We start from the raw sequence: 12907 nt of genomic DNA, 5'->3' as shown, positions 1-12907 counted from the left end.
CACTATATTGAGGTCTTGGGAACAAAAGTCTTTTTGCCAGGCCAATACTTAGATGTTCAGCATGAGCTTTCTCTATGGCTGCCACTTCTTTTTCAAATGACTCACATTCCTTATGCCTTGCATTATGATTTCCCTTACAATTTATACATAATATTGGATTAGAACATTCGCCTTCATGCTTTTGTAAAGAGCAGGCAGCACATAACTGGTTTCGAGTACACACCTTTGACGAGTGGCCATATCCAAAACATATGAAGCATTGGAGTGGTCTATGCTTAAAAGGTCTAACATGAAATCTCTCCTTGTCAACATATACATAATCAGGAACTTCATCATTAGTGAAAGTGAAAATAATCATTCTTGACCTTGGAACCTTGAAAATCTTCCACACTTTATCATCACACATTTCCAGCAATTCCTCGTCAGACAGTTCATATAGGTCTTGACTAAAAAACACTCCCTTAGCATAACTAAAACTATAGTGTGGTTTGACCTCTTTTATCATATTAGTATTTTTCAGTTTAGAGATCATGTGGCCTTGTCTATAAGACTTTGCATGGACCAAAAAAACTGTTCTTTCCATATCTAGTAATATCTGAGTTGGTCATTGCTCCTACCAATGTTCTTAAATGTTTCCTGAAGTGGAAAAGATTACAAAAGTCTGATTTTGTTGAAACAATCAGCCACCTGGCAGGTAGAGGTGTCCTCACCTTACGTTTCCCATCTGAAGTTTCCTGACTGACTCTAGCTGGATAAAAGGAATCTACTTCAATATTCTGGGGCATTTTATGTATTAATACACACTTTAATTTTTCCTTATGTGAACACTTGAAAGCATTCATGGCATTCTTATGAGTAGTAAACTCAATCCAAACCCTTCCCCAAATATGCAAAATCTTCAGTTTCACAATACTTAATAACTTTAATTTCACCATATCTTCCAAACATTTCCATAAATGCAACACAATTTAAATCTGAGGAGAGAGAATCAACATAAAGGATTCTCTCACCACTACTAGAACTTTCCATAGCCACATCCAAGGTCTTGCCATGGGTCGTCTTCTGTACAATTGAATTTTCTATAGGATTGTCCTTGTCCGTGCCAGAGGTCGAAGAGGAGGGTAGTGTCAGGAGGTCGCATTGTCCGGGGGAGTTTATCATAGGGTCGTTATTCATTAATCCTTAAAGCAGAAATTGAAAAAAACCTACTGCAAATCAGGCAGAAAACCAGGCCCCCCGCATCAACCCCTCTCTCACCAAAGACACTCAGCAGAGACTGACTCCCATATGTCCACTCCCTACCCTACCCCGAAGGGATAGCTCTACCATAACATGAGTGGCTCAAGTGTAAGCAAAACCCGCTTGATAGGACTGAGGGCATAACTAGTATGCAATCATCCCCATTCATGTTACAATAGAGGGCACACCGGAAAGAATGCCGAGAGTCCTACCGTAGAGACTATACCTCCCCGGATTCCGCAGGCAAGTCCCCATAGGTAGTTCCGCCCCGATGGATATTGCTATGAAATCATATCAACATCCTCAGGGTCCAAACATACTCGAGAGGCGGACCAAACCTCTACAGTCTCTGCCATTTGGATCAAGAAAGAGCCAATGCGCAAGAGCCCAGCCCCTGCCCAACCCATAAGAAGGTTTTAGTGAAGAAGGGGGGGACAGCTAGGTTGAGCAACTGAGTTAAAGATAGTAGAAGAGAGGAAACAAATTTAAGTAAGAGGAAAATTGAGACTTTTGGATTCGAACTGGGAGATATTTCTCCCAGTTCGAAAGCCCTCTTGCCCGCTATGCATTTTCAGCAGTCAGCTGAAAATGCATAACTTCGTCAAGGCAGTCTCAAATCAAGAGGGTGACAGACGAGAAGGATTTTGAACAGGCTACTGAAAGGAAAGGTTCTTCTTGGCAAATAAACTAGGAATAATTTTACGGGTTCGAGATTTTGGATGACGTGAGACAAGTGGTTCGGATTCAATTCTGAACCTATTAATTTAGAAAGGCTGATGAATATAAGGCTCTTTTAGTTTCCACATTAATTTTTTTTAAATCAAGGAAATGTTATTTCTATTGTTATTCTTGCTCTAGTAAATGGAAAAGCAAACCAAGCTTGTGAACGAGAAACAACAATAATGCACCAAAAGAGAGCTCTTATACGCAAATGCATTCGCGCAAATTAAAACATATACAGAATTTTATTGCACAAAAGCAATTAATCATAATTCCTCCAACTGCAAGAAAACTGCTTAATCCATTTACCTGCCACTGGATAAGTGAGACGAGACAAAATGATTCTCTTTCCGAATGAGAAAAGCCGTTACAAAAGAACGACTGCTTCTCTTGTCAAAAACCCAAAATGGAGTTTTACTTAGATAACAAGACTTTTAATTTATTCGCTCATAAAGAAGAGAGGAATCGGAACAGGACAAAGAAATCGCCTTCATTTCACTAAAAGGATCAGGAAAGGCGGAGGAATAAAATAAGGATTTCTGGACAGAGAGAATAAAGAGATTTCCTTTCATCAGATGGATTCGTTCTGGTAACAACGACGGGAGAAAATAATGTGTTTGGATGTTCACTTGTGGAGTCTTTCTTCACAGCTGCGTCATTCACACACTTGTCTTTGCTCTCATTTCTTCTTTTCTCTTCACGGGAAATTTGGAGTCATTTTAAAGAGGAACAAAAATTTGGTCCCCAAAAGAAAAAGGGCAAAAAAAAAAAAAAAAAATTCATTCAAAGATTTCCACTACTTTCCGCCTTTCATCCCCGCATCAAAGAAAGAGAGAGAGAGAGAGAGAGAGAGAGAGAGAGAGAGAGAGAGAGAGAGAGAGAGAGAGAGTTAACCATTTCAAATCGGAGCAATCGGCAGCCATTAGCGGGAAGGAAGAAGAGTCAGTATGGAAGGCAGCCTTCTTTACTGCAATTCCCCTCTGTTGGGGGAATTCTTGATTTCTGTCTCCTCGGTTAAATAAAGGATTGTTTCTGCCTCGCTCAGTGTGAACACCCAGACGGGATCTCTCTCTCTCTCTCTCTCTCTCTCTCTCTCTCTCTCTCTCTCTCTCTCTCTCTCTTTATTTGCATGGAGGTTTCCCGTGACTGAGATAAGAAAACCAAACATACATAACGTAAATAGTGTTTATTGTGAAGAAAAGGTCTATATTCTTGGTGCAAAATTTCACTATCAATCTGCAATTAACAATATATATGCCTTTCAAAAGTCTCACAAACAGTTCTGCCTCTCTTCTGTTATATAAATCAACAACTAAGGACAACAAACAATCCTGCACTTGACTGCATTCTTTCCAGAAGGGCTTTCCAGTTCCAGTTTCCTTTCCACTGAAATTCCCATTTGCAAATTGCTTCGTCTTTCTGCAATCTCTTCCCAGCCAGAACGACTCGGAAATCTCGAGTCCTTTACACGAAAGTTCCTTATACGTCACTGGGACGCAGTTTCTTTCTTGGTAATTACCTCCTTCATTCATCTATGACCGTTAAGCGTTCCATTTCATAGCTGTAATGCAAACAAGCCCATTTCCTCCTAATAAGCTTGTGTAATTGTTTTTTGTGTTTACAAAACGGCAACCCGCACGTCATCATCAATGAAAACAAAGTAAAAAATTATAAAATATTTCAAAAAGTTACAAGAAAAAATGCCTTCGTTTCTCACTCGCGAGGGCAATCTACTCTTCGTCTCTCTGCGAGAAAGTGTCGCAAAATAAAGAGAATTACGTCAAGCGACCGTTTGTTGTTTTAATAAAAATTGATATTCTATATTTTACTTCATATTCATTTTTACGAGATGTATCTCCTTTTGGAGAAACTAAAACGTCAGAAAGGTATGGCTATAATTTTCTATTTGATTCAGGACAACTGAATGGTACGTTTCCTATACTTCAGCGACTTGATAATACAAAAATAAGAAGTTCCCTAAACCAATGTGAAATATTCAATTTACATATTTTACACATTTTTTGTCAAATTTTGACATCATTTCTAAATGAATTTCTTTTTTATTTTGCTTTTCTAATCCGCTTGAAATGGAGGTCTGTTGATCTGACATACTCGAAATTCACAATTTGATTCATTATTCACGGGAATTAAAACACAGCCCGGTAGTCAATTATGTATCTGTGAAAGAGTGTTTCGAAAATTCCGGGTTAATGCTCGATTCTCAGGTGTGCTGTATGAAGGTGTAGGATTTCATTATTTGCTGCTCAGACAAGGAATAACTGATTCATTCCGTTAGGTACATTAGCTATTGAACACAATGTAAAGAATTAAATTCCGGCAGTTTCTCTCTCCTCGTCTCTCTCTCTCTCTCTCTCTCTCTCTCTCTCTCCTCTCTCTCTCTCTCTCTCTCACATCAACTTTGCAGTACCGTGTGACACGTTTAACATATAACGAGCGGTGTTACAGAACAACGTTGAAAAAATTAGAATCTATAAGCATTTTAGATTAGGATAACAACAGAATGTGCAGCCGCTGACATTTTTTCATTTGATGCAACGCGGAAAAATCTACATTCGTGATTGATAGGTTTTATGATCAAACGCACCTGAACTATGAGGGAATAGCCGACTTCGTAAACGTGCCTGTATATATAAAAAAAGCTGCAACACTTTAGCATTTAACTGAAGGAGTTTTCTCTTTAGTCATCCTGTCCGCAATATCTCCAAATAACACGATACTGAAGAATGACGTGGAATATAAGGAGCATAAAAATATTACATAAGCTGGAATTGGTTAAGTTTCATTGATTGAATGTTGGAAAAATACGCACAATACGATTATTAGACACGCCTGGCTTTTATTTTAATGACAGGAGCATGGTGCGTGCTAGAATATTTATTTAAATGAAAGGCACATGGTGTTTGCTAGATATATCTCATTCCTGAAAATGTGGGGTTTTTGTTTAGACTGTTAACCGTGCCGTTTTTCTTGAATGAACGCTTGTATTGTTGATTCAGGTTATGTTTTCATTCAAAAAAGCAAATAATAGCAAAAGTAGATTAAAGGCATTATAATGGTGTGAAAAGCAAGCCCAATAGGGTTTTTGTACAAGATTTCGTAAAGTGGTGGACTTATAAAATGCTTATCCTTGTGCTGACATCGGAGGAATAGGTGTTAGTAGTTCTTGTTATCATACGTAGTCGTTGTAGGTGTGTGTATATAAATATATGTTATCTATAAACATATATTCATATATATATATATATATATAATTATATATTTATATCTTATATAATATCTATGAATTATATATATATATATAGATATAAATATATATGATATATATATAATGATATATATATATATTATATATATTATATATATGTTTATAGATAACATATATTTATATACACACACCTACAACGACTACGTATGATAACAAGAACTACTAACACCTATTCCTCCGATGTCAGCACAAGGATAAGCATTTTATAAGTTCACCACTTTACGAAATTTTGTTCAAAAACCTTATTGGGCTTGCTTTTCACACCATTATAATGCCTTTTAATCTACTTTTGCTATTATTTGCTTTTTTGAATGAAAACATAACCTGAATCAACAATATATATATATATATATATATATATATATATATATCTATATATATATATATATATTATATAAAATACTTATTTTCAGCAGATAGGTCAATCCATCCTGAATGGCCTTACTCATAACTCTGAATATGGGACTGAGTATGCGTAAGTGAACGTACATCAATACTGTTTTTATTCCAGAGTCAAGATGGTCATGAGAATTATGAAAATTAATATCTATTATTTAATTTACGAAGTCCCACTAGTGTTTTCCAGTACACTTTCAAAGCATTTTCAGTAGATCAGCCATACACTGACTCAGTTTTTCAAAGTACCAACATATACTTCACATTCATTCACAATTTTTCCCTTAATTGGTAACCTATTTTAGAATTCAGTCCAAGCAGTAGCGCTGCGGAAAAAAAATAAATAAATAAATAACCATCGTTCTGCGATGTACAGCTTTCAATTTACCCGATGGCAAATGCCAGAAATATTTCCGATTTATTAGTTTTATGATCACAAGTTTTTGGTCGGAATATTCAAATGCAACCTTTGAATAAACCATCACTCGCTCGAAGCTTTATGGCCGTTGTGCGCTTTGATCCTGTGCTGGGTGGTTCAACAAACAAGCTAATTACGTTCTCCTATTCTTTCACCACAAACAAAAGGGATGCATACATTTATTTATTTTTCCACGCGTGTTAGGAAGGTAGTCCACGGGCAATGAACTCCTCGTAACACGGTCGAACAAAGTCCGACGGGCGAACATTGTTACCAATTAACAATTGTCTGCCGGTCTTTGCCTTGTGAGCAGAGTAAAAGCAGTGAAATACAACCCCATCTGGTACCACTGTTTGTTGCCAGATCTACTTCCACCGTTTCAACGCTTGTGACGTCATCCTGCTTCGCCTACGTTATGGTAACAATGTTTGTCCGTCGGACATTGTTCGACCGTGTGGACGCACCTTTAGCAGATGTCAATGCCCGGCCCGCAATAACGCTCTCTCAACTGTTGACCCTGGCGAGTATAAAGAATAACAATGCATTGGCAAAGCTGGGGATGGTATGTAACGTTTTTAGTGGTCGGCGACACCTTGACCGTCTCTTTCATTACCTTATTGTTGCTTTCATTGGGAAAATAGTATGTATTTCTTCAATAAGCGACGAGACTTTTATACGTATAAGTGCACAAAACGTACAAATCACGTAGCACCTTTTTCTGGCATGTTCTCCATTAGAGATAGTTTTTTTGGTATAAAGCCTATTTAGAATATAACAAAACACACACTTCACTTCACTATTTAACTCATAAAAATCTAAATCGAATAATTAACGAACACACGTAGCTAACCTGTAAATTTTACAGCCGAAAACTCGAGTTTGTGTTTGATCAACGTACCATAGTATTAAGTGATCCATTGATATTATATATTTTAATAACGTCATATATTATCAGGGCACAATTTTGCCCTATTTCCCTATTTTTCCGTCTTGTGAGCTTGAAATGGAAAAGTCCAGACGCACGACGTAGCATCACGATATAACATTAAGCTCTAATCAACTGCATTAGACCAGTTCAATAAAGTCATCAGCAGGAAAAGGTCTCTGTTGGCTGGCCAGAGGCCTAAGATCCGCAAATTCTCTCGTGTCCTTTCAAACATGAACGCACTTGGGTATTTACCTTAGGTAAATGTTCATAGTGCCATTAGGTCTGCTTATGCTAAACCAACATACCCATCACCTAGTAGTTTTTCTTTGTAATAATTATGACTTTTCTTACCGGTAAATTTTGAGTTCGGTTGATAACATTCGCTTATTTACATGAAAAAATGAGAGGAAATATTTACAGGTGCTCTAAGATGGGAAAAAAATGTCATATGTAAGAAAATATCAGGACAAAAGGCAAATATTGATTTATGGGATAGCATGTGAAATGTAACCAGAAAAAAGGAAAGAGCAATTCTAGATAAGGGTGAATGCAATGCAAACAAGGAGCACGGAAACTTAGAAAAGAAACCGAAAAAAAAAGCTATTACAATCGCAAGCGGGAAATGATTTTCTGTTTCGGCGTGACTGCTTGTAGTGGGGCATAATTCAACGTCCCTACCGCTAGCTGAGACCTCCTCATGCATGAAGCGTTGCATAACAGAAGAACTGTATTGCACAGCGATGCATCTCAGATCAGCTGAGACCCACACTACGGTGGAAATCATTCACAGGGATTATTACACCTCCGTTTATTGTTAGGAAACTGAACATGTGTTCACGAAGGCTTAGGAACTGGGAATCATTTCAAATACAACGATTTTCGTTTTAGACTCAGTATTTATTTACATCCCCTGTTGGTCTTTGTTCTGGTTTCAATGTTTTCTAATGTTTTTCGTCGAATGAAGACATATCATACACACACGCGCACACACACACATACACATATATAAATATATGTATATATATATATATATATATATATATATATATATATAATATATATATAAGTCATATCACATTACCGTGATTCATATACATACATCGAGCTACAAATGTCCTTTAATATCTAATTTACTCTACCTCGGAATTAATATATTTTTATATATGCTTAGCCGAAGGGGAATTTTATTGGGCGATAATAGAATTGTCGGCGCTCAGGCGTGAACCTAGGACACCATACAAATCCAGGAACGTCAGTGAAGCTTTTACCCACACCACCACCGCAAGGGGCTATAAATTAATGCCGTCTCTCACCCTCAAATACCTTTCGCGCTCAGGTATTCGCTGATTTGGAGCCAGCATTAACCCACCTTGAACCTCGGTAGTTTTGTAGTGCTTATGACAGCACGTAGCCATTAATATAAGTCATATCACATTACCGTGATTCATATACATATATCGAGCTACAAATGTCCTTTAATATCTAATTTACTCTACCTCGGAATTAATATATTTTCACTCTACCTCGGAATTAATATATTTTCATATATCCTTAACCGAAGGGGAATTTTATTAGGCCATAATAGAATTGTCGGCGCCCAGGCGCGAACCTAGGACATCATACAAATCCAGGAACGTCAGTGATGCTTTTAACCACTCCACCACCGCAAGAGGCTATAAATTAATGCCATCTCTCACCCTCAAATACCTTTCGCGCTCAGGTATTCGCTGATTTGGAGCCAGCATTAACCCACCTTGAACCTCGGTAGTGTTGTAGTGCTTATGACAGCACGTAGCCATTAATATAAGTCATATCACATTACCGTGATTCATATACATACATCGAGCTACAAATGTCCTTTAATATCTAATTCACTCTACCTCGGAATTAATATATTTTCATATATGTTTAACCGAAGGGAAATTTTATTAGGTGATAATAGAATTACCGGCGCCCAGGCGCGAACCTAGGACACCATACAAATCCAGGAATAAATTTCTTATCCCCTTAAAAATGTTAACTGTAAATGAATTTTACAAAGCGTAAATCAAAAAACCGTTCATAAATGTGCAGGAGACATGCACGACTCACGGTAAGGCATATCATTCATTTATTACGATTATTCTTATAACCATTGTTAGCTTAAGTTACATTCAGTAGTTATTTTAGAAGTCTTTAAATAAGTGTGCTCTCTCACTAAGAGATATTATTGTGTAACGGCGAAAGCACCAAAGCTTTATTTTGCGTCGTGCAAATTAGCCCCCGCGAATTCCTTCTTTTCGCAGGCTTTATCTTGTAGGACAGTATAGACGAGACACGTGGGTGTGTTAGATAGATGCCAGAAAGTGCTAGTTAAAACTAGGAAGTGCTTTGCCAGGGTTCATTGCATGTATGAGCAAGCCTAGCTAGTTAGGAGTGTTCTACTAATAGTTACGTCAAAAGAAGTGTACAATTCTTTTGTCTGTGATATGTTAGGGGTATTCGTTTTAACTTAGTTTTCATTTCAAGCGTTGTTAATTTGCATGTTACCAACTTTCTCTTGCAACATATGCACAAGAGATTACATAGATTACACGCAGTGGCCCATTGGTGCAAAGGAGACTATTGTGCATTGGTACCATAATGCATTTGAGATAACATGCAGTGGCCCAATAGTGCACAGGAGATTATTATGCATTGTTACCATAATGCATTTGAGATTACATGCAGAAGCATCATGACGTGATGAAGATCGCATGCAATGGTACCATTAGGTACATGAGAAAATGAAGTGAAGCTATCAGGCAATGGAGATTACGGAAACAGGCACCACAAGAACTAGAGATTACCTGCAGAGGTACCATACGGTACTAGAGATTGCAGGTACAGCACCATAAGCTACGGGAGATTACATGCAGTACTTGGTACTCATACGTCTGATATTCGCCCAGGTAATGAGGGACATGCCTGCCCTTCTACAAAGGAAAGAATATTACCACCGTAGGTCCTTGCAGTCGACTTTTTAGTAAAAGGCTAGGCCCACTGCCAATAACTGTGGAAACTGCTGCCTTGTAGGTGGACTTTTCAGTCAAAGACGAGGCCCACTGCCAATAACTGTGGTTCATGACAGCAAGAGCATGCTGTCGTGAAAACCCTCTTTTGCCAAACAATAAATCATGCCTGATGTTGTAAGGAATAAGACGCATCAGGCAACCGACCCCTTAATGTAGGGATAATGGCGGGAAATAAGATTTCTGTACTCAACAAGAACTGTTAAACTGGCAAAAGGTCTGTAAATGTTACTTCCACATAGAAGGTAAATATTGAATTACTCCAGAGTTACGATAGAAAAGGCAAAAGAATCCACACGGCATTCTGCGACATCCTGTTAGTAAACAGAAAGAGGACCTAGGCTATTATTGATACTTCCTCATAGAAGGTAAATAAACGTCTACTTGTGCTACCGTGAAGTAGAGTTATTAAATTTCTCCTGAGTTATACGATAGAAAAGGTAATACCGGTTTCCCTGTAGAAGCCATTGTTAAACGCTCAGACAATCCTTGATGACGTAATACCCTTTGGAAATAGACCGTGAGCCACTGGCTGTCGTATCAGAAGGAATTATTGGAAACCAACAACAAAATGACGCCTGACAGAGGTTTGTGAGAAGGCCCTTGTAATGATGCCACTGATCAACAAGACAAGAAAGAAACAGATGTCGACAACCAGAACAGCCACCTGATGACAGGTGGAAAATCCACTTGTTTTTATGCACATAACCTCGTAAAAGCGTTTGAGAACCATGAGAGAGAGAAACTTATAGTCAAAATTATCAATTTCTGTTAAAATGCGCTTTACATAAGGGCATGGATTGTTTTTACGAAAAAGCAACAAAATAAGTGGAACTGAATTTTGGAGTTAGAATTCAGATCTCCTTTCACGTTAAAACCCCTTTGCGTTATATGTCTGGCAAGAAAAAACCTCCATAAAGGTAAAGGAGAGCAGAAACATTCCTTTATTTAACCGAGGAGAGAGAAATCAAGAATTCCTCCAACAGAGGAGAATTGCAGTAATGAAGGCTGCCTTCCATACTGACTCTTCTTCCTTCCCGCTAATCGATGCCGGCTGCCGATTGCTTCGATTTGAAATGGTTAACTCTTTATTTTTCTCTCTCTCTCTCTCTCTCTTTGATGTGTCGATGAAAGGAGGAAAGTAGTGGAAATCTTGGAATGGATTTTTCGGATATTTTTTTATTAATTTCTTTTTCGACTCAATTTTTATTCCTCGTTAAAGTGCCTCCCAATTTCCAGTGAAGAGAAAAGAGGAAATGAGAGCAAAGGCGACAAGTGTGTGAATGACGCAGCTGTGAAGAAAGACTCCACAAGTGAACATCCAAACACGTTATTTTCTCCGTCATTGTTACCAGAACGAATCCATCTGATGAAAGGAAATCTCTTTGTTCTGTCTGTCCAGAAATCCTTATTTTATGTCCTCCGCCTTTCCTGATTCTTTTAGTGAAATGAAGGCGATTTCTTTGTCCTTTTCCGATTCCTCTCTTCTTTATGAGCGAATAAATTAAATGTCTTGTTATCTAAGTAAAACTCCATTTTGGGTTTTTGACAAGAGAAGCAGTCGTTCCTTTATAACGGCGCTTATCATTCGGAAAGAGAATCATTTTGTCTCGTATCACTTATCCATTGGCAGGTAAATGGATTAAGCAGGTTTCTTGCACTTGGAGGAATTATGATTAATTGCTTTTGTATATATTATTACAGACGTCCGTGGTGTTCGAATTAGTAAGTATTTGTACTTGTTTCAGTTCACAAGCATGCTTTAATTAAAAATAGCGTGTGTTCATTCCGTTGTATTTCGTAGGTAAAAAAATCTCTCCTTGTGTCAGCTCATTCTAGACGCCAAATTGTCATTGGCCTCTTAATTTTCCCTCTCCTTAAATCAATCAATTGTTATTCGTGCTTTATATTCCTCTTTACAATTATCTCAGTTACTCTTCAATTACCCTTCGAACAAGCTCATTTTCTCCTTAGTACCTCGTTTCTTTATCATTTCTTCCTTCTCATCTGTTTATTCTTCTTCCCAGCTAGTTCACATTTTCATATGGGGTTGACGTGTCGGATGAGCCGTTTTCATCTATTTCTATTCTGCGCTTCTGCCTCATCAATTCCCTTCTCATGTAAGTCTCCTCTCACACAGTCCTTCCATCTCTTTCTTGGTCTCCCTCTTCTTCTTCTTCCTTGAACCTCCATCCCCAATGTATGTCTCCCAGCGTGGTCCTCATCTCTCCTCAACAGGTGTCCATATCATCTCAGCCTCCCCTCCTCCACTTTCTTTGATACTTCCACCACTTAGTCGACCCCCTTAAGTAGTCATTTCTGATCCTATCTCACCTGTTTATTCTAAATCGTTTATTTTTGTCGGACTCTATATGCCAGTGCATAACCAGGCGTCACCATAAATGAAAATAAAAGCGAAACAGTTGTAAAATGAGAAAAGTTATAGAACTAAAAGCATTTGTCTGCAACTCCCGCGAGGCAATTTACCGCGCGTCTCTGCGTGTTGAGTTGTCACATGAAAAACGGACGTCCGCTGAGCGGACGTTCGCCGTTTTATTAAACTATTATGATTTGATGTATTACATCATATTCTTTTAATGAATTGTGACTTTTTTGAATAATGTTCCTTTTTGGACGGTGGGGAGAGACAGGGGTTTCATAAAGTGGGGTATTTTGTGAAACGAGGAAAACTATTTATTTTCATAGCATCTTGAATGAGCATGGCAAGGTAAAATGAGTCATATCCCAATTAAATTCAACTGAGACAGGGAACAAAACAAAATATTTCAAGGGCTATGAAATATAAAATAGGCAAATAAAACAGTTTTGTATTCCTGTTCGCCGTAATATAATCTTCAATTCTTTACCAA

The sequence above is a fragment of the Macrobrachium nipponense genome, chromosome 44, assembly GCF_015104395.2.
Source record: "Macrobrachium nipponense isolate FS-2020 chromosome 44, ASM1510439v2, whole genome shotgun sequence".
In the NCBI taxonomy this organism is placed as follows: Eukaryota; Metazoa; Arthropoda; class Malacostraca; order Decapoda; family Palaemonidae; genus Macrobrachium; species Macrobrachium nipponense.
Note: the sequence above shows the minus strand (reverse complement) of the source record.